The sequence below is a fragment of the Acanthochromis polyacanthus genome, chromosome 7 (genome assembly GCF_021347895.1).
Source record: "Acanthochromis polyacanthus isolate Apoly-LR-REF ecotype Palm Island chromosome 7, KAUST_Apoly_ChrSc, whole genome shotgun sequence".
In the NCBI taxonomy this organism is placed as follows: domain Eukaryota; kingdom Metazoa; phylum Chordata; class Actinopteri; family Pomacentridae; genus Acanthochromis; species Acanthochromis polyacanthus.
In genome coordinates this window covers 32,016,967-32,039,953 of record NC_067119.1, presented here as the reverse complement: position 1 = coordinate 32,039,953, position 22,987 = coordinate 32,016,967, and the positions used below count along the sequence as shown (strand labels likewise).

General features: G+C 41.6%; 1 protein-coding gene across 4 annotated transcripts in view; it reads right to left on the bottom strand.

The window, feature by feature from the left end:
• The window catches only part of sema4c (sema domain, immunoglobulin domain (Ig), transmembrane domain (TM) and short cytoplasmic domain, (semaphorin) 4C), a 114,568-nt gene that overhangs the window by 75,837 nt on the left and 15,744 nt on the right, over positions 1 to 22,987 (bottom strand). For 3 of the 4 annotated variants that reach the window (XM_022212392.2, XM_022212391.2, XM_051950309.1), the window contains one exon: positions 937 to 1,051. The exons of the other annotated variant lie outside the window; for it this stretch is intronic. The gene's annotated coding sequence lies outside the window, so the exon portion shown is untranslated. The remainder of the gene's footprint in view (positions 1 to 936; positions 1,052 to 22,987) is intronic. 4 annotated transcript variants of the gene reach the window in all.

Sequence of the window (22,987 nt, the reverse complement as noted above, 5' to 3'; positions counted from 1 at the left end):
CATTAATCAGATGATTTGGGCAGTAGAAACCCAGGGCCAAAACAAGCCTTTAAAGCTCTCCCTGTTACCTCTAAAGTGCCTGTTAATAATTAAAGGCAACAGAGAGGAGTGGATCTACATATTCATCAACTTTCATTAACTTCTTTCATCTATATCTTTGGAGCTTAAATAGTCAGATTCTACTGAGTGTACTCTCAAAATGTAAATTAAAACTTTATACGTTTGTTACATTTAGAGTATAACTTAAGATTGTGATGGAAATGATGAAAGTTTATTCACAGTAAAGCTAAACTTTAAATTCCCTGCACACTCTGTCAGATTCATTTTACTTGTGGCAGTGCAGCAATCTATATATTTCTCCTCTCTACCTCTCTTTCTTTCTTCTTTGTTTTCCACTTTTCCACTTCAGGTGAAATATGGCCACCTTTCACATTCACTCACACAATCAGAAAAGGTCTGAGTGCCTCACATGCACGCACACATTCTCACACCCATAACCTTCAGCATCTTTCTTAACAAAATGCTCTGAAAACGAAAATCCAATATCCTACCCACTTTCAACTTTTTCTGCCATTTTTTGTTCCCTCCTTTCTTATCTCCTGGCTCATGCATCGCTCTCCTCTTTCCTTTGTCTCGCTCCAGAATAATTTCTTTCTGGGATTTCCTGAAAATGCCTGTAATTTCCATGTCCTGTTTTGACAACTGCCACCCTTCCCCCTCCTGCATGGTTTCCCTTTTTCTCTTCGTCTTCACTTTCTTATTTCTTTTGATTCTTCGCTCATCTTACATGCCCACCCCCCCTCCATTCTTCACTCTGTTCTATTCTCTGATTCACGCTGCCAGTCGTGGTGTTTGCTGAGGAAGGTTCCAGAGGAGACAGAAAAGATGCTGCTGTGTTTTTCTTCTCCACCCTTTGTTCTGTTTTTACTTTCTTACTTGTTTTTCTTCTCCTCCCTCGCGCGTCTGTGTGCTTTCTTCTTAATCTCCCTCTCTCTTGTCTTCTTGTGAATGCTGAATGGAGACACTCGACTCAGACGAAGGTCACATTGGGCTAAACGAGAAGAAGAAGAGAGGAGTAATGAGTGACGGAGGTGGATGTTAGAGTGTTTGTTTGTGTGTGAGTGTGTGCACACGTGTCCATGAGAGATTGGCAAGGCAACTTTAATCATTTTAATGTGGCTGTCAGAGCAGTACTCATTCTGCACATACTCTTGAGTACACGCACACACACATGCAAACAGGTACACACAGCCATTAATTCACATATGCTACTGAAGTATAAGTCCTGCATGTAAACACACACATATACAGATAGAAACATTTAGTCCTGATCACACAGTCAGAGTGACATCCATTCGCAGCTTATGTAAAACATGGTTGTAGAAACCTGGTGATTAGTGACTACTCTCAGGGCTAGTTGGTGAACAGCTGGAGCTAACACACTAGCCAGCCATGAATGTTGTTGCCCCAATCAGTCATAACAAGAACCTAAAGTGATGAAGTGGTAGATTTCAGAGACTTTCCTCTTATCACAAAGCAACTCCGTAGGTCATTGCTGCAGGCAGCTTATTATAAATAGGTAGATACAATGCAATTTGACAGCACACTCCAGTACCTGTAATAATCATCACAGGATAAAACAAAAAAAGCACTCAGAGAGCACAGTACTCCGCCAAGGCTGCTCAGTTGTATCATTTAAGGCGGCTGAAATCTTGAAAAAAATAATGGCAGAAATCACGGCACTATAGATTGTGGCCATTTACTATAGATGTACAAACAAACAAAATGACCTTGCGCTGAGCACAAGCGTGTGTCATGCATGTGTACATTATGTATGGGTACTGAATTGTATGACCTAAATATGTAGCGTGGTGCGGGAATTGATGAGACTCGGAAACACCCCCACAATTTAATCAATTGTTCCTTGTATCATTTCTGACGGAAAAGGCCCGATAAATCCACAACAGTCGATTTGTTGTTGGATCGCAGTCATGTGATCGGCAGCTGACGTAGCGTTCACTTGTTGTCATAGTTACAGTGACGCCATGCCGCTATCTCGCAATAATACAGAATTCATTGACAAATACGTGGATCCAAACTATAAACTGTATTATTGTGAAATCCGTTTTTGAGCAATGTTGCAAACAGACAAACAGACAGACAAATGTATGCCGATTGTCACATAACTCCACCGCGTTCCTTGGCAGGTTAACAAGGACGTCTATTGCCCCTTGTATTTAACACACAAACCCCACACAGGACTCCCATGAATGTTTCTGAAAGTCATAGCACAGGATCTCTGGAGAATTTAGACTTCACACTGTGCACTGTCAATGAAAACAATCAATGAAACAACGCTCCTCTAAAGTTCAACAGGGACTCGTTTAATGATGAATTATAAAGGCAGGATCTTAGACTATAGACAGTAAACTTCAAAACATGATAAACAAAACATGACAAACCAAAAGAAGAAATGGAGAAAGAGAGTTTGCACTGAGTTACACAGAACAAGGCTGGCTCAGACGTGACATCATGACTTTGAGTAAGGAAGCATCGCAAGTGATAGAAAACTGAATTCATGAATACTTTATAAAACTGTGTTTATGCCTTTGACTCCTGTTTCATAACTGTCTGGAAAGCATTCGTCATTTGTGAAGCGCATTATAAACCAACCAGGTGGATGATGCAGTATGGCTAACAAGCTATATCCATTTCAGACTCTCTGCTGTTTCCTCAAAGGCTGCTAGGAAGTGAATATATGCAGCTAAGTTCACCAAAGTTCAACTTGATGTAAAAAAAAAAAAAATCATTAATTTGCTTAATTTTGCTGTGAAAATTTGTTGCTTTAATTGCTGTTGGTCTCAATGCAAAAATAGCACAACAATGATGTACAAAGCCACCTACACAAACACCTGAACCCTTCAGGCTCACATTCACTGGATCCCTTGGTTCACACTGCTGATCACATAACTGACTGCAGAGTCCCTGCCAGTGTGTGTGTGTGTGTGTGTGTGTGTGTGTGTGTGTGTGTGTGTGTGTGTGTGTGTGTGTGTGTGTGTGTGTGTGTGTGTGTGTGTGTGTGTGTGTGTGTGTGTGTGTGTGTGTGTGTGTGTGTGTGCTAATATGTGCGTAGAGGCTGAGATTCATGTCAACATCAATGGCTCACTAATCACAATGAGAGTGCCGAGGGCCGAGCAGTTAGTATCACTAACGTAAGGGCTGGCTAGTGTTACACAGAGAGAGCACACAAAGGCAACACCGAACCCTCTGACACCATCATATTTCATTCACTGCTGTCAATAAACTAGACACTCGAAACTCAGCTACACTCTATGCACACTGGGCTGCACTATATTGACTGGAAAAGCTGTGATGGTCATCTGACTTTATTGATTCAAACTCACCTAGAAAAAATTCAAAATACAAAAAAATACAGAAACTTGGCAAAATTCTCACAAAAAAAGAAGCAGTGAATCTTCGAGAAACTGTTGCAATTCAAAGTTTTCAGTGAAATTATGTGAAGAGCCTGATGGCCTTGTGAATGCAAAATCTCAAGTACAAAAAAAGAGCACAAATTACTGACTGACTGTTGTACGCCTCCACCAACTATTCAAGTTGCAGGATACATCTCTGTCTGGAATCAGATAATATATATAGTGAAAACATGACAGTCAAATTCCTTTCCTGTGTTCACATGATTGATTGATTCTGAACACAAAAAGACATGACTAGTGGTTCAAATATCCATTTTACTGCAAAGAAGCAACCGATTCTAATAGACGAATGACTCACACACATCATCAGTCAGGCAACACAAAAGGTCTATACAAGATCTCCACAGCTGATAGTGGACACCCAAGATTAGTGTCACCAATGAAGTATCCAACCACTGAGTGCAAACAAAAACGGACAAACCCTCTGTGACACTTAGGGTACCGGATCAGAGGGTTTGAAGTTTAGTATAGAGGCTTTCGTCATCACCACCTTGGCAGTGCCTGGCTCTTCCCAAGTTCCAGCTAATCCAAGAATGAACAAAGTGGTGGAGCAAGAGCGGAGCCATGGACTGTCCTATGACGGTAACCACGTGTCACTCAAAGTGGCATGCCCTTAATTACGCACAATTTTAAGACTTAATCCAATTTAAATGAGGGAGTTATATAATAATTCACCCTCTACAGCCGTCATTAACAAGGAAGTTGGCTGTAGAGATCAAAATTGTTTTTGCAACAGATTGTAAACATGTTTATTTCTGTTTTGAAGTTGGACATTTCAACATGTGTGTCTCCCAGATTGACTCACTTTTGGAGGCTCAAGTTGCCAATCAGGGAACTGCAGATTTTTGGTATGTCTGCATTAACTACATACTCCAGCCCTGCAGGCTGCTGCTTGTGTCTGATCGAATGGTCACAGTCTGTCCTTTTGTTCCTGAGTTAAAGACTTGAATAATATCCAGAAAAGTGTTTTTTCAGAACATTATGATGTCACAGTAAAGTTGACCTTTGACCTCTCGGATATAAAATGTCATCACATCATCAGTTTGTCCTAGTAGACCGTTGAGTTAAAAAATGCCACAGCTAGCATATAAATTCTTGAGTTATGGGGGGAAAAGATGTGTTTTGTAAGGTCAAAGCAATCGTTGATCCTCAAATTATAATTGATTCACTGGTGAGTCCAAGTAAACGCTTGTGCCAAGTTTGGAGAAATTCCCTCAGGGCGTCTCTGAAATATTGCGGTCACGAGAATGGGATGCATGAACATCCCGAAAACATAATGCTTCTAGTCACTAGTGACGCCAGTGTGGAGGCATGCGGTACATGTATCTTCGAAACTCTTCATGATCTAAAACCTTGTTTTAATCTCGGAACAAACTTTTGCATTTTTGAAACAATTCAACTGACTATTAAAAGTTGTGTTCATCCTAACAAGCAGGCCAATCATCTCAATCATTAAAGCTTGATTTAACCCTTCTTGGTTTTCACTGAACAATGAAGACATGAAAGCTGCTATTGAGATGCTTTTCTAAAGGAAGAGAATACACAAAGAGAGGATAAAGTCTCTTCCGATGGCTACAAAAAATAAAAAGCACTTTATGTAAAAATCTGAAACTCTGTTTGACAGCAGGTCCTTCAAAATCAAGTTAGGTTAATTAAATGTGCTAGAAAGTGAATTTAAACTTAATCAGGAACCTTGTGGTTCTGAGTAACTCAGCACATGAGCATGTGTGTGTGTATGTGTATATTAGCCGCTTCTGGTAGAGCGTTTAACCCTTCGGTGAGTGTCTCCACCTGGGACTGAACCAGCAGCGTGTCTGCTGAAGCCGTAACAGCAGCAGAATAACTTTAAAGGCTGTTAGGGGAAAAAATGTCTCCAAAATGAAATATGCTGCTACTGAGGTCACTGGCTTGGTTACCTATAAGACTGGATGAACTCAAACACACACATAGACACACACGGCTATGTGACAGCACAGCAGCATATTGGCCATCTCTGGTGAATTTTTCCTAAATAAGTAAGTCATCCAGACCTCAGCTTTCCACTGGCTTCATCCAAGAGAAAGCAGCCAAAGCTCTGCACGGCTCCACACAGACACACACACATAAGTATGCATGCACATCTACGCATAAACCAAAGCACACACACATCCATGTGAGGCCAAAAAAAATGAAGGAGGGGATGAGGGTTCTGGTTAAAAAGCAGGATTTCAAGAACACCTGCACACACACACGCACGCACGCACGCACGCACGCACGCACGCACGCACGCACGCGCGCGCACACACACACACACACACACACACACACACACACACACACCTCCAGCTGCTGGCCGCCTGTGTGTTTGACAGGCAACACAGTGAGTGGCTGTGTGGAAGCCAGCCAGCCGCTTGTGAATCAGCAGTGACTAACAGTTTAAACCGGCACTTTCTGAGCTAATCGCCTGCATGCTTATTGTAAAGATATATGTGTGTGTGTGTGTGTGTGTGAATGTGGGTGGATGTGTTGCATACCCACGTGTGTGACCATGGCAAAGCGTGTACCAGCACCTGTGTTTGCCCGCGCAACACCACTATATGAGCCTCCTCTATCAGGAGCTATTGTGACAGGCTGGGTCTTTAATTGCTTTGCAGCAAATTTGACATTGTTTAAGCTGACAGCACCCTGATGAGCAGAATGAAAGTGGAGCGACGTTGTACCCATCACTTCCTCCAATCGGCCTCGACAAGAGCACAACTCTATGCTCCGTTTGATGGCTGCACAAGACAACGCAATGGGATGCTAATCATATGCAAAGGCCGGCGCTTTGAGCATGTGCCAAAGTCTTCCTTGTAAGAGTGCGCGTGCACGTTGTGCGTGTCAGTAATGATGGCAGCTCTAATCAGTGGCAGGATTGGAAGAGGCATGTGGCAATAAAGCCCAACAAAATGCCTGCCAGTCCCTATTAGAGGCAAACACTCTCTGAAAACCTGGCTGACAACACACACGCACACACGCGCGCGTACTGTACATCTACACAGATTCCATCTTGGTCGACATCTGGCCAAAGTCAGATCTGAGCAGCAAATGCCAAATGCTAACCTCCTTCATCAAAAAAGTCTCCGTAAAACAAAGAAATCCTGAGCTGAAAAGCATGACTTCACAGCTTTTGTCCTCCAGAGAAAGTCACTCATAAACTCTGACCCCTCTAAGTGCAGCTCCATTACTACCTGGTTGTGATTTACAAGCTAAAATTAGTGGTGGTCATCATTTCCTGAGGCCATTATCAGTGCGCCTGCTCGACATAGTCAATTCCTTCTGAGGTTTCTCATGAGAGTTGCCACTTCATGCTCAACTGAAGGATCGATTATTCAGTGTACCATAGAGATGACTGATACACAGCAGACGGTGCAGCATTTGTCTTCTTCATGCTTTTTCCTGTCTGTGAAATATTGTGTCTGCTCTGGTACCATTTCTGTTGCAAGGTTTGAGAGATCGATGGCTTTGAAAACTGATAATGACACATAAACAAAGGCGACTAATCTAACCTAATGTCATTCTGTACTGTAATGTTTTCAATTGGATTTTCATTTTGAAAGATGGAGCTTATGGCTTTACAAATCAGTCAAAAGCCATTAATGAGAACAACTTTTTGGTTGCCAAACTATGAAAAATTCCTTTGACTGGATCATGTGGGAACTTCCGAGCCATCTTATTTATCATCTATTAAGATTACCCATGTGGGGCAACAGCTATAGCTTGTCAGCCACCAACCAAGACAACATTGATTTCCTGAATCCAAAAGTGACTCTTTTTGGATCACAGGGTGGCACAAAGGAGCAGTAAAGGGTGGAATTGACTGTGAACTCGATCACACTTCACCTGCTTGGGTCTATTTTACTCCAGAGCAGGAACATAAATTATAAAATGGACGTCATGCTGCACTGAAGGAAACTTGAAACTAGTGACAGAGAATACAAACTGATCAGGAAAATGTTTACTCACTTAACAGATCAAGTGAGAAGTTGAGTCACTTTCTCATAAACTTCTGTATAATCTGACTTTTCGTTGGAGTTGCAGGATTCGTCCCCTCCTCTGCTGGCAGAACGAATGCAGTTTTAAGGAACTGATTGATTGGTTCCGCGTCTTACTAGGTCCACTTTCTACACTGTCTTTGCTTATACCCCCTCTGGAAAAGGTACCTTATTAGAAAGTGGTAATAACTGTCATGATGAAAAAATAAAATTAAATGTTATGTGAAAAAAGAATGCTGGGACACTAAGACAAATATCACCAAAAACTGAAAGTCAAGAGCTGCTTGTTAGTGTTTCAGAGTTTCTCATTTCTTTACAATCTATCTACCAGATAAAAAAATAAGGAAAACAGCTGAAACCATTGTACTTGAAAAGAACATTTAGATAATTATATTCATGACTGCATTCATGAGAGGAACATATCCGCCCTGCCAGCTCTGATCTTTGTACCTGCAGCCGACTGCACAGATGCTATCAGAGCCTCTGGCATTGCAGTGGGTCAGAACGCATTGACCAAATTTCTGCCAGCATGAACGAGCAGTTTTGAGTGCTATTATCTGTGCACAATGACAAAAATAAAACCCCTTCGCATTTGTTGGAGTTGACACATCAAGTGATTGTGATTTTGATTTCTCTCAGTGAAGTGGGGCCCTTCCACTATCATCCACTCATTTCCTGTGTGAAGAGCAGAGCCTGCGTCGGTGCTTTTGGCAACTGATATTGGTTTGAGCTGAGGAGCTGTGATTATCATTCTCACTGTGCCAGAACCCACAGGAGCCACAGTGGACACAAAATACCGAGCAGCACCTGGTGTGTGAGCTAAACTGAAGGAGAGACACGCAGAGAAAGAAAAATGCACACAATTGTCTATAAATCCACCACACACACACAGGTTCTTATATGATGGGCAAATGGAAGTGAAAAGGGCTGAAATCACCCCATGAGGTTCATTTAATGGAATTAGAAAATGTATTTCAGAGAAAGCGCCTGTAAAATGATTGAAGTGAGCGCACGGGGTGAGAGGTCTTTGTGTGCATATCAATGTGTGTGTGTGTGTGTGTGTGTGTGTGTGTGTGTGTGTGTGTTCTAGCATTTGCTACGTTGTGGGGGACCAAATGTCCCCACAACGGCAGGAAAACCGAAAACTATGTCACTTGTGGGGACCTCATTTCGGGCCCCACAAGTTTAAACAGTGTTTTCTTGGCCATGTTGTTGATACTGAAAAAAGTAAAAATGCAAAAACGTTTCTTTAGGGTCAGCCATTGTTTTGGTTAGGGTTAGGGTTTGGTTAAGGTTAGGGTTAGGGGTTAGATATGAATGGGAGTCAATGGTAAGTCCCCACAATGATAGAAAAACATAATATGTGTGTGTGTGTGTGTGTGTGTGTGTGTGTGTGTGTGTGTGTGTGTGTGTGTGTGTGTGTGTGTGTGTGTGTGTGTGTGTGTGTGTGTGTGTGTGTGTGTGTGTGTTGTATAAGAGGTTTGTGTATATAAGTGGGAGGATGTGATGGTAAAGCACTGGCTTGGGCCTGGGTCTTTTCTCAACAAAGGCCCAGAGCGGAGAAGAGATTCATCCCAATATTTGTCTCATAAAGGAGTAAAGCCAAACAAATCCCTCCTGCTGAGGTGCCCTCTGATAAAACCCACAACGTTCTACACACAGCTTTTCACTCCTGCATCTCTGTTTTTCTCACTGCACACACTTTATGGGTGTCAGCTCACAAGTCAACTTTTCCATCTAGTGAAATGCCCTATTTGAGTGTGAACGCTGAGAAGGAGCCGTAGCAAAACAAAACCCAGTGAGTAAATAGGTTATAAATGAATAGGGCCTGTTAAAATGCTTATCTGACCATCTGTAGCTTGTCAGGAACATTAAATTAAACCTGCACCAGTGAATGATTCCATGTTAAAGGTGCCCCTTGCAATGACTTTGTAGAGTTCCCTGCACTGTTTATGCATCTTTAAGCTCATCACTTTGGTTTGACATGTTTGGCTAGTCATCGAAATATAGGATCTCATAAATCCAATGTACCATGACACCATTCGGTACGCTGCTGTACACTGACAAAGTTAGCAACTAGCTACTAAATACTGTAGAATTTAGCAGCTAAAGAGCCAAATATTTTAAATAGTCGAAACCAAAGCAGAGCTAAATGGGAGAGAAAATTGGACTTCTATTTGGCAGGTTGCCAGAAAAACTCCAAAACAAGAAAAGCACTCAGAGAGCGCAGAACTCTGCCAAGGCTTCTCAGTCGTTGCATCATTTCAGAAGGATAAGTCCCGATAAGTCCGCAGCGGTCGATTTGTAGTAGGATCTTTAACATATCCATGGGTCCAGATTATAAGCCACATCACTGCCAAAATCTAATCACTGGTCATTGTGTTATTTCTGACCTTCCCTGAACATTTCATACAAATCTGTTAGTTCATTCTTGAGTAATAAGACAGACAGACAAACCAACACCAATAGCCACATGACTCCACCACGTTCCTTGGCGGAGTTTAAAACTCATGATGCATTGTATCTATCGTATATGTAAATATGTAAAAAAAATAAACATTTACTAGCAAACTTCCCCCGAGTACACTAATTACACAGCCAGAATTTGACTTCTTAGGGTAACATTACGTTAAAGTCCCTCTCATGTTATTGATTAAACCTCTAAAACTAGTTTCTTTTTATCAAAGTTCAACATTTCTTCAGGAAAATAATCCCTGTTTGTCTTAAAATGTGTTAGATGGAACTCTACACCATTGCTACCTCTAGAATGTGCAGATCTTTGAAATACTTGCCTCTCTTGAACTCACCATTCTCTGCTCGCTGCAGCTTTAGCACACCAGCTCACTTATGTCTGCTCAAACACTGTATAATTAGTTTGTACTGCAGATGATCTTAAAGTAATGATTTAGGTATAGATGCTACAATAACGTTAGAGAATTTCCCATCCTACAAATTATCAGTGTTGGTTCAAGCTGAAAATAGTCAGCAGTGGCATTGACTGCTTATTCCAATCATAATATGTCCTCTAGTATATAAAAACATATAGACAAGTTAACAAGGTAAAAAAAACCTTGATTTTCAGCTTTTTACTAGAGGGGGTCTTTAACATAAGAATGACTTGGGACTATGACTTGAACTAAGTATATTTTATTATGACAATTAATCCAATGAATATATCCTTTTTAAAAATTTGTACCCAACATGACTAAATGATATATTGAACTAAAAAGCTGTTTTGCGTATCTTGTGTATTTATGGTAATTCCTATTCGTCTTGTAAAATCTCCCATCTAACTGATGAGCCTTTCATAAAGAGAATACAAACAACCTCAGATGAACTCTGCTTAATGCAAAGCAGCTGTAAACATTTTGTAAATAAAGAATAAATATAAATACTAAATAGTTCAAATGTGGTATCCTCAGAACAGTTATAAACATTGATGAAATATGGATGGACTTGTAAGAGATGAACGATAAGACAGGGACTCTTTTTCTGCTCTCACTTTCATCCTTCATTTGTCTTTGATTCTATGCCTCTGCCATCATGAAATCCCTACGTAAATACACAACTTCCTGGGCTGTGGGCTGACAAACTCATTTCTGCAATTAAGTTTCACAACCTTCCAGGTCGATGTTCAAAGAAAAGCATCTATATTTTCAGACATGCATGGGCGAATGCGAAAAAAGCATCCATTTAAAGTAATTTATTTTCATGATGTAATTTCCTAGCATTGGTCTTGACATTATATGTGAAAGAATGCTCCAGAAGACTAACTGGTGCATCTAAATGTCTCCCTGTAGGGGACCCTCACTCATTACAGGGGAGTACAGGACTTCTCAGGTCTTGCGTGGGCCTTAAAGAACAATGACGCCCGCCAGTGAATAAGTAAACATGCAGCCATTCTCAGCATACTGTGTGATTTTACAGACTCATTCAAGGTCAAAGCCAGTGTGATTTTTCTTTTCTTCTCCTGTGGAATAACCAGAGGCAGGGGTATCCTGTTTCATTAGCTTTCCTCTCACTGCTGCTGCCGTCTGTCCGACAAAATGTAGCCGACTGGGGGTCGGAGCCGCAGCTGAAATAGCAAAGAGCCAGAGAGCCCTACATGGGTGGAGGAGTATTGACAGAGGGGGAGGTTAAAGAGTAATATATGTGAGCGTGGATCAATTCACACAGCTACATCTGTGAATATATGTGAGTGTGAGTGCTCCTGCATGCATATTCCCACTGGGTGCTTTGTGTTTGTGGAGCTTAATTTGTGCACGTGTGCATATTTACAACTGCCCCTGCAAATGTGTGTGTGTGTGTGTGTGTGTGTGTGTGTGTGTGTGTGTGTGTGTGTGTGTGTGTGTGTGTGTGTGTGTGTGTGTGTGTCTGTGTGTCTGTGTGTCTGTGTGTGTGTGTGTGTGTGTGTAGGTGGCAGGAACAACATGAGCTCAGAGCATTATCACTTTGCAGCTCTCCCAGGTTGCTGCAGGAAGACCCTGTTGTCCCTAATGGCCTCTGTGTTCATTGTGGTGGGGCAGACAGAGGGCAAAATGAGCCCAGCCATCTCCCTCCATGGTAACTACCAGGCCCCTGGGGGCCCATTGCTAGCCTGGCTGTCCCATTCAAGCTCCAGCTCCAGCCCTGGGGGACAGATACAGAGGGGAGCACGACAGCTAAACAAATGAGATCACCCTCCACTACTGACAACATCATCCTCACCCGAACCTGACTTCTGTACATTTTACCAACCTTTTCTAACATTTTCCACAAGTCTTAAACTGTTTTTTAAGGTCAGCTCAACCCAACAATTACAAACTTACCTTATAACTGAACACAGCACAGTACAGTGTCTTGCAGATCTTTTTGACTTTGATATTACCAAGGTTTGCCACACTTCTTGAGCGCAGCTGTAACTTACCACAGACTCAGTTTGAATCCTGTCCACACCACCCAGTCATATCACATGAACACAGGAAAAACACAAATAATTAGGTGGCTGAGGTGGTCTACGCACACAGCTCAGTGGCAGTCCTGAATGTTTCGAGGCTGTGGGTGAATTCTACCTTGAACTAAAAAGTGCTGTGAAACTCAAAGTTCTCAAAATACAGGCTGTTTTATAATGGTTGCAGTGGTCTCTGTTTAAAAATTCTTGTGAGCCAATTAGGTTAGACAGCACTTCTGTTTCACTATATGAAACCACTGCGAGATCTGAACCTAGCAGGGACAACATCAAGAAAGCTAAACACAAGGATGGATGCAGGTTTATTTGACAGTTAAAGCTCTGCTTTGCTCTATTCTCCCACATACACAGAATCCTGTGTTCAACAGAATGAAACAGAAACATCCCGGTCCGGATAATCCACAGAATACACTGCCAACAATTTTCATAGGGACAATCTCTTTGGTAGAAAGTAGTTCCACTGAAATCTGCTCGAATCAAATCGCATCCAAAACAACAAAGACAGATTCTGCTTTTGAACAGAAACACAGCTTTTCCTGTTTTCTCGACATGAAGTGATGCAACCAGGGGAGAGTGAGAAAATCTGACTTTTGGTAATTTGACTGATCTGACCCGAAGATGATTAACCAAGTCACACTTGCTTTGGAGTGATGACAGGCAGAAATGTCCTGCACTTTGATGGCAATTACTCATCTTTCTATTCTTGCAAGGACATCTGTTCTTTCTAACAAACACAGCAGGTGACTGACGTCTGCACACACGCACGCAGAGGACTCAACCTGTTTAGCCCGACATAATGAAGCACATAATCACATCCACGGACGCCGAGACACAAAGGAGTTATATCAAGAAGGATTATCCCCGTTACGCCCACCCACACACAGACTCCCACACACAGATGAGCTCGCATGCAAGCAAAGATGCATTATGAGTCCACGCAAACAGACAGCAACCGACTCAGACTGCTGCCACAAATTCACAAAGGAGAAAGCAAGAAGACAGGAGCAGGCTTTTGAATTTTATGGATGAATACATAAAAATGGAATCCTTTTTCTCTAAATAATTATTTGGCTTGATCAAGGAGTCACAAAGAGAGAAACAACAAAAAAGAAAGACAGCGAAAAACACACACACACACACACACACACACACACCCTCTGTGCAGTGCTGGCTGAGGTCATCTTTATTAATAAACCCTCTGACAACAAACACACTCACATCAAGGCCCTGGCCCTCCCTCCAATCTTACTCCACGCTCCCTCCCTTCCTTAGCTCCTTGAGAAATGGCAATTGCCAGACTGACACAGTGGGAGGGTGTCTGTAACCACAAACACACACACACACAGCAGGATGGCCTAGAGACAGCATGTCAGTGATCTGTCAGAGGGTAACAGTGCGGAGCAGGTGTGTGTGTGTCTGTGTGTTTATGTGTGTGTTTTGGGGGTGGAAACAACTAGAGAGAGGAAGGCCAGACACTCAGGAAGTTTAGCCCTGCACACACACACTCACAGACACACAGTAAGAAACATGCCCCGGCTCATTTGTTCCCACTGACAGGAGAGGAGAGGGATGGTTCTCTACAAGACATGCCTAAGGGAGGAGGACAGGTGTGTGTGTGTGAGAGAGAGAGAGAGGAAGAAGTGGAGGGAGATAAGCAGAGGAAGAGAAGCTAAAATTTGCATAAAAGCCTTAGAATATGTGTTTATGCTTATGTCTCTGCTCATCTCAGTGTTTGTGTGTGATGTTTGCTCTTTGAGAGGCTGTGCTGTGCAGGGCTTATGATGCAGAATTAGAACCTGAAAAGTCTGCAAGTCTGGGGAAGAAAACTGTGGATGACAGCTTCAGAGCAGGTGGACATTCTTCTGTTTGTCAGGAGGTGTTCAGTCCACATTGTTCAAGTCTGTCACCGGTCCTCAAATGAACACCTAAAGACTCATCTCTGTGTATCAAAGTTACATATTTAGAAGTTTGTCCGTGAAAATAATCCCTCGCTGATGTGAAATGGCTTAGATGTGCCAACACCATTGTTTCCATTAGGATGTGTGGATCTATGAAGGACCTGCTGCATCTCAAACACACCAGCTCACCTACAACTCAACACAAACACTGGCAAACTACTCTACTACACATGGCAAGTTGTAAATTTGCAGTTCAGACACACGTAGTCTCACCAGAAACCGTTTCTCAAAAAGAATATTGCAGAAAGTCCCACCAAGCTGACAGTATTGGTTACTTACGTTTGCTACGTACAAAATCCTGGAAGTCTGAATCTGAAACTGTTACTGGTAGTGTTGCCAAGTTTGCTTATTATAAGCGACTTTGGACTTGTTTTTCTGTAAAGTCGCTTGCTAATCTCATCAGTCACAGGTTTTTGGGCTTGTTTTCTAAAGTGTAGTTGCTTATTTACTGTTGCTTGTGCATAAGGTCTTTTATTTTAATCAGACTTGAAAAATTTTAAGTTGTTCAAAGTTTTTATGTTGACTGCAAACTGCAAACAAAAATAAATGTATATATTTATACTGTTAATAAGTGACCTCTCATTTACACAATGTGGCAGTTCAGCTGTTGGCCACAGAATTGGAAGTTTGTTTCTATTGTGAGATCTGGCAACACTGGTCATTGGTAGATTGAAATATCTTGCAGTTTCAAGGTGGACATGGCATTGACAGCTTCTTTCACTCATGATACTGTCATTAGGACACGTCAACAAGCATTGCAAATACTATTGTATCCATATATTCATTTCCACTGCTTATTCTTTAGGTCCGGGTTGTGGTTCTGACAGCAGGTCCAAATGTCTGCAGCTAAATCCTCCACTTTTTCTGGTCAATTCTGACGTGTTCCCCTGCCACATATACAGATTCCTGCCATCTTGCTCTGGATTTGTTCCATGGTCTCAACATTTAGAGATGCACAGAATACTCCAGAAAAATTTTATCAGATTACAGATACTTCATATCTATCCTTTAAATCCGCAGAATCAGCTTATGAACTACATGCTTTGACAGACAAAACCAAAGCGGGATACCCAGAAGGCAAAAAAAAAAAAAAGACAAGAACACAGACAGTAAGGCCACACAGGAAATGTAAAGATGAGATAAAATTAAAAGAAGGCGGCAAAACAAAGAAAGTCACTAAATGCAAAATGTTAATAGAATTTAATAAAAACTGTAGCTGAAATGATTCATTGATTAGTCAACTATTTTATTTAATACATTAAACCATTTTAAAGAAAAAAGTCTATATTTTTTGATTGCAGCTTTTTAATTGTGACTGTTTTTGGTTCATTTCCTTCTCTGTGGCACTAAGCTGAATAGCTTTGGTTTGCGGACAAAACTAGACACTTCAATGAGTCGTTTTGAGGTTTAAGAAACGCTGATTGATTTATCGTATATGTATTTGGAACACAAGGGCCCCATCAGATGATCTAAGGCTGAGAACTGAGTCTTATGGGATCAACATTTCTATGTAATGTCCTTTAAAAAGGATTAGCTAAATCTTAAAGTCAATTGTTAAACGAACAAGGAGCCAGTGGAGAGAAGCCAGGAGTGGAGCATGATGCAACCTACGTTCTTCTTTTGTTCTTTTTCTTCGTCATCTGGCAATGAACCGTGCATTTACAGCCCAGAATCAGTGCCTTCTATAAATCATGTCCATGTAAACGGAACTGCATCCCTTTTATTGTGTACAATATCTGGTTCTTACAGTTGATCCCACAAATGAAGGAAACCATAAGCAAACCTTAAAACCGTTAAGTTTTAATCTTCTGCTTTCTGGTTCTACAGAGACTCATGACCATTTATGAGTTCTGGAGCATACCTGCACATTTTCTTTGCTGGAATCCTCTGCGGCCTGCGCCCTCCTATGCCAAAGCAGTGAGCTCTGTATTTCAACTGAACATACACTACTGTTCAAAAGTTTGGGGCTGCTTAGAAACTTCCATATTTTTGAAAGAAAAACAGTTTGTTTTTCAATGAAGATAATATTATATTAATCAGAAATCCAGTCTAGACATTGTTAATGTGGTAAATGACTATTCTAGCTGGAAACCGCTGAATTCGAATAGAATATCTCCATAGGGGTACGGAGGAACATTTCCAGCAACCATCAAAATAACCATCTGTGTTCAAATGCTACATTGTGTTAGCTAATGGTGTTGAAAGGCTAATTGATGATTAGAAAATCCTTGTGCAGCTATGTTAGCACATGGATAAAAGTGTGAGTTTTCATGGAAACATGAAATTGTCTGGGTGACTCCAAACTTTTGAACAGTAGTGGAGCTCAAGCTTATATCTTTTGCTTGGATGAGATGTGTTTCTGTAGGTGGCAGTCTCTTCCTTAAAGATCCTCTGTGGCTGTCACGATCATGCAAAACAAGATGCTCGTTTTATTTTTCCCCCCCCAAGTTATTTCAAACAAACTGCTGTTGCTGCTGCCAAATAGAAGACACATTACTTCCCATGATGCTGCTTGTTCCAGAGGATGTTTCACGGGAATGACTTACATAACACACAGTGTTTACTACAGCAAAGCCCCAGAAAAACAAACAAATAAAGCTTTATGAACTGGGTATAAGTTTTAATCACTGGAGTGTCGTGTGATTTCACAGTCATGAAAAAAAGCAAAGGGTGGGAAATGTCTCCTTTTATAGTCAGTACATACAGTTCTATGTTACACGATGTACATTCTGTGACAGTATAAATTCTAAGTCATGCTGGATCGTCAGGGGAGCTGAGGAACGGAGCATGTGACACATTTCAAGCTCAGCAGATCGTCTTGCTCTGTAAATGCAGAACAGCTGGTGAATTTCACCATTTGCTCTGGTTAGGCCGCATTTAACATTTGGTTAAAAAGCAATTTCTTTTTCCACCTCGACGAAGCTGTTTTATGGTATTCGTGCTTCTTTTGGATGAAACGGAGTGGAGACATGGCAAAGACAGTGAGGGGACAAACAAATGCAGCCAGCTGGGTTTGAACACATTGTTCTGTTGGTATACTGCTTAGCCTTCCAAAGGCCTGAGATGTCCCTGTTTCTACATCACAGGCCCATTTTCTGCTGTGTCCTCATAGGATAAACCAGCTGATGGGAGGCAGACAGTCTCTGCTGCTGTACCGCACTCATGCATGCATTCCTGCAGGTCTACAGAGAAGTAAATCCATTGATCCTCACAGATAAACACCAAGCTTTCGCATTTACTAAATGATAAACAACTAGCAGCCCAGACACCATGACCAACAAGGATTATATCACCTCGTCACGAGATCACAGCGAGCCTGGAGCCAATTGCTCAATGTGATTTGAACCATCGAGACCAGGGGGAGATGAAACTCTCCACTCAAACCCTCGACTCACTTACACCTTATCCATTTCCAATGTGAGCCTAACTGGAATCAATGGTGCGGTAATGGACAGTGAGAAACCGTGTTAAAGTGTAATGCTACCTGTTAAATGCAGTTGCAGGCCGTTCGATGTGGGCAGAATGCTTTCCTTGTAATACTGTGAGAATAAATCACCTCTTTCAAGTAGGATTAGGGAGAAAGAGGTTCGGGATGGGAGCCGGGGTTTGGTTTGGTTGATATATTCAGTGTGAAGCTGCAAGCCCTTTCGCTAGATGATCGGGATTTATAATTTTGACGGCCGAATTGCACAGGGACAGCTCAGATTCAGTTTATTCTTGTCAACTGGGAAATCTGCCTTTACACGGTCATGTGACTGCTAGTAAAAAGCATGCAAACTAAATAGTTTAAGGAGGGTTGGCAGCTCCTTAAGGCAAGTTTCACTGCAGAGTTTTACAGGCTGGCAGGCCGGCAGCTGCAGAGAAAAATCATTACTTCACCTACATCAAAATCACAGATGGAGACTCAATGAAGTCTGCTTAATATTATTCCAACCGAAACATAAAGATCAGCTTTTGGAACCTGTTATTTATGCATACAAACTGTCATCACACGCAGCTTTGTCACTGGGGAGCTCTTTCAACTTTCCATCATAAATTGCAGACCATTTTGAATAATATCAACATAAACAAACCTGGCAGCGAATAAATGCGAAGCTCGTCGGTAGCTGACACATGCTGTCAGCCCTCGAATCAAAAGCTCAGCAGTCAATTTGAGATGGAAGAATGTCTTCAGCCTGGTAAATGGAAGCCACATCTGCACACAACCAAAACCAGTGGTGGGCTGACTGTTTAGACAGACTGGCAGCATGCAAACACAAATTGGTACGCTTTAAAAGGATGCGTCAAATTCAAGACACGTCTATCATTCCTCTCTATCGCCTTATATGAAAATTAGGACACATGCTGAGACATTCAAAGGAAAACATGGCTCACTATCCCCTAATTTCCAAAAGTAAAAGTCACTGAGGTAAATATTAGCAGAACCGGAATACTTCGATGTACAATTATTTCAAAAACACACATTTAAGAATAAACTCAAAGCATGACTCAAGCGAGAGGAAGTGAGAGACTGCTCCATGGTCCTATCAGGCAAGGTTAGAGAGAAGAACTAGGCCATTTTGTTGCTGCAATGGAAAAACAAAAGCGGCAGGGTGTCTGGGTGGCAAACAGGGAGTGGGGGAAAATGACAGCGGTACAAAGAAATCAAATAAAGACTGACAATAAATGAAGTGCAGAGGAGGCCTGTGGTCACCGAGCAGAAGCCGGAGAGCTTCTGGCGACAGCAATCACACTCTGCCTCTGCGCTTTTTTATCTGCTGTATTTCCCGCTTCCCTATTTGTGTCTATCACACTTTTTTCTGACTGTCTTTCATCATCTCAAACACTTCTTGGGCTCCCATTCTCTTTTTATGAGTTTTCTCCATTCTTTGCTTCATTTCAGCCTCCGTTGTCTCTTTTCTTTTCTCACTTTTGTCTGCTGCTCTCTGACTCTGTCTCTGCCTCCTCACTTCTCCCTGATCCAACCTATTTAGCTTCCTGACACTGCATCTCTGTCTCTGTTGAGTCACTTCTCTCTGAAGGTATAATTCAACACTTTGGGAAATGCACTTGTTTGCTTTCTTGCTGAGATCAGAAGGTTCATGGCACTCTCATGTCAGCACTGTGAATATGAAGCTACAGCCAGACGACAGCTCGGTTAGACACTGCAGAGCGTTTTGTTTAAGTAGGTTAAGTAAGTCGTGGCTCATTTCTAGGGTTACGTCACCACTTTGGTGACTAGTATATATACTTTCCTCAACAATAACCGGTTACAGGATCAAATCTTGGACTGACTTTATGAATGTTCATGAAGTCCTCAGGTTACGACTCATTTAGTTACAAAAAGAAAAGCTTAATGCTCCCATCTACAGGATTATGGGCCTTTTGTCTCAGGAAATAGATGTGTTGCAATCCGACTTAAGACCTCAACAGTAACAGTGTCTAGCAGTAATAATGATGAATGAAAAGGGCTTCCAAAAAGTTGTTTAAGTCTATTGTTATTGTTTCTTAGCTGCTCCAGCATTTTATCTTTCCTAGGTAAATTCTAGACTAGATAAATATTTTTAGGTCACCCTGAAAGACAATCTACAGCTACAAACAAAGTGGATTTATTTTTTTGTGTGTTGCTCAGTGCATGAGTTGAAACTGTGAGTCATTAACACACCTTAACCGTTTGAACCCCAAAATCCAAGGGCAGTTTTAAATGCTGTTATCTTACTATCTATTCATTTAAAGTGCTGTTTAAGTCTGAAAACTTAACCAAAGCTAAGCTTAAAACCATAATATTTCATAAAAATCACTATATTCCATACGTCTTACTTTAAATAAGATAAACAACAGTCTTAAGCAGATTCCATAAAAAATAATTTTTTAACCCTTGGCGCACCCTAGGTGACGCCACCAGTGACTAACAGTCATGTGACAAAAATTCAAGGACTGTTTAGCGAAACTGGGATGAACTCCAGGCAGTGTATACACATTTAGAAAAATGTTGTACATGTTGAGCTCAGTTTGTTCCATCTTTCTAAAATAAGTAATCAATTCATTCAACTTTTGTGCTGTCTTTCTTTCTGATTTACGTCAGTGTCATTCTGAATAAAATACTTCATATTGTTGAGTTCAGTGGGTTACATGTCAATATGACAACACATGTTTATGTTGTCTCTCTTTCTTGACATATGCTTTAGTGCTGATTGGATTTGCACCCGCTTAAAATACACAGACAAGAATTTCAGGCAAATTATGCAAACTGCAAATATTCTGTTTCCTCACTTGGAGAGAAAAATGCTGGAGCATCTTTCTGAACAACAAGACACTAAGAAATGTCAAATTATTCCAGGCCGAAGTAGGAGTTGCTTAGTGTGTTTGGGAAAATGTGCTCGTTTTCTTCCTTTTGTAAAGCAAAACAAAAAACAACAAAAAAAACCTTTTTTTGTTTACTGTGAAGCTGCAGACAGAACAAAAAATACACCCACCATTTTATCTTGTTTAATCTGCACATTGAGAAAGAAATAAAAAAAGGACTATTAGTGATAGGAGTTACAAGCTGCAACTATTTCTTGACAGACTAGTTTATACATCCACCCACACAGCAAAGGAGATGTTGGGTTTGTTCTCTGCACAGGCTTGATGGCAAGTTGGCAGTCCAGGACTTGGGGGATTGCACAAGGCTGTTGTTCATCAAGAAATAGCTCCAGCAAGCAACTCTCTGAAGAAACCACAAGCTGTTGTTTCTTTTGTTTTTTTGTTCTTTTTTTTGTACAAGTTTAAACAAAATAGATACATCATTTTAATTAGTGAGCTTTGGGAAGTGATGGTTGGTGTGCTTTTTGATTTTGAAACTTGCTGTTTCCAATGCTTCTAGTTTTTATGCAGAGCTAGGAGAACCATGTGCAGACTTCAGCTCTGCACTTAGGAGAAGAATGATCGTTCCGTGTCACTTACATCACTCTGAGAAAGACAAAAAAGTATCCATCTGCTGAACTATGCATTTAACTATTCCTACTTAACTTCTCCAGCTGGTTTCAGGTCTGAATCTACCTGTGTAGCTCCTCCATTTAAATAAGTGACGAGGCATCGAACAATCCCACATTCTCTCTGCAAGAACCAATAAGTCAATCGACTCACTCCGACTGCTGCTGCTGCTGCACAATGCAGCAAACACACCCTCACAGTGACAGAGACACACACGGATGTCTTCATAGCTTGGTAACAACAGCCTGGTGCACTTTCTCAGGTGTTGGAAGTGTTTCTGCGTGCATAAGGTATGTCATGCTGAGTGTGACAGCCCAGCTGAGAGCAGACACAAATAAATCACAGCTAAAAGCATCTGATGCCTTTGTACTTCTTACAAACTTTCTGTGTGTGTGTCCTTTGGCGAGTGTGTGAGTGGGAGGTGTGGCGCAGTGTGTATGACAGAACAAGAATACATGAGAACAGAGTGTGTGTGAATGTGTTGGAGTGCCGCAGCGTATGTGTCACACACACGCACACACACACTCATTCTTTTTCCTAAACCCACAGAGACGTTGTGAGTCACTCATGTCAATGTGTGTGTGTTTGTGTAGGCACATCTTAATCTCTCAGTTTAGACAAACCCAGCAGAGATTCTGGTAAATGTTGTTAATAAAGTCTAGCGGGAGCTTTGTCTGTCACATAGATGTGTTTTACCACATCTACACACACACACACACACAGACACAGACACACAGACACACACACACACACACACACACACACACACACACACACACACACACACACACACACACTATGCAGATATATATAATTAATAAGACTAAAGGAGATACAGACACAAAGCACTTTGACAAAGGCACGCCCTCATTCACACACCTTCATAAGGTCAAGGACACAAACACATAAAGACACACACAGGCATGGAAAGAAACGCAACATGCACACTCCAGACAATAAGAAAAATAGACGCACACAAGTTAATGCACACTCACATAGATGCAGACACAAAGAAACAGCCACACAGACTTTGAGACACAAAGGCCCACACACAGACACAAAGAAACACACTTAAACAGAGGGGGAAAAAAAAGAAAACACGCACACACACTGCGACAGACGGCGTGGGCCTGACAGCGCGCAGCAGATCCACCACCAGCGCCGTGACGCACAAAGCAACACCACAATCCTCGTGCGCTACAAGCGCAGAGGCACCTCGCTGTGACGGTGAACGCCGCTCTGGAGAGGTCGGTTTTGTGCGCTACATAATGCGGGAGGCAACAACGCAGCAGCTCTGCAACAAAGCAAATGTCCCTGCAAAACAGGGAAATCACACACAGACACACAAATAATGAACACAGAGAGCACAGTGGAGCGCTCAGGCCTTTACATAGAGACACAGGCTGTTAATTAGGCAAAGTGTGAACTCACACATGAACAGATTTTCCAGACTTAACCCCTGACAGGAAAGAGGCCTCAGATTTTATAGGACTGAGTTTTAGCTAGAGTAGTCAGGGGGCCACGCTTCCATCCTTTAAGCATCTTTTCTGAACTCAAAGGTACAAAGTAGTGACATTTTAGTTGAAAGTGTGATTGATGCTTCTCTCATGTCTGCCTGTT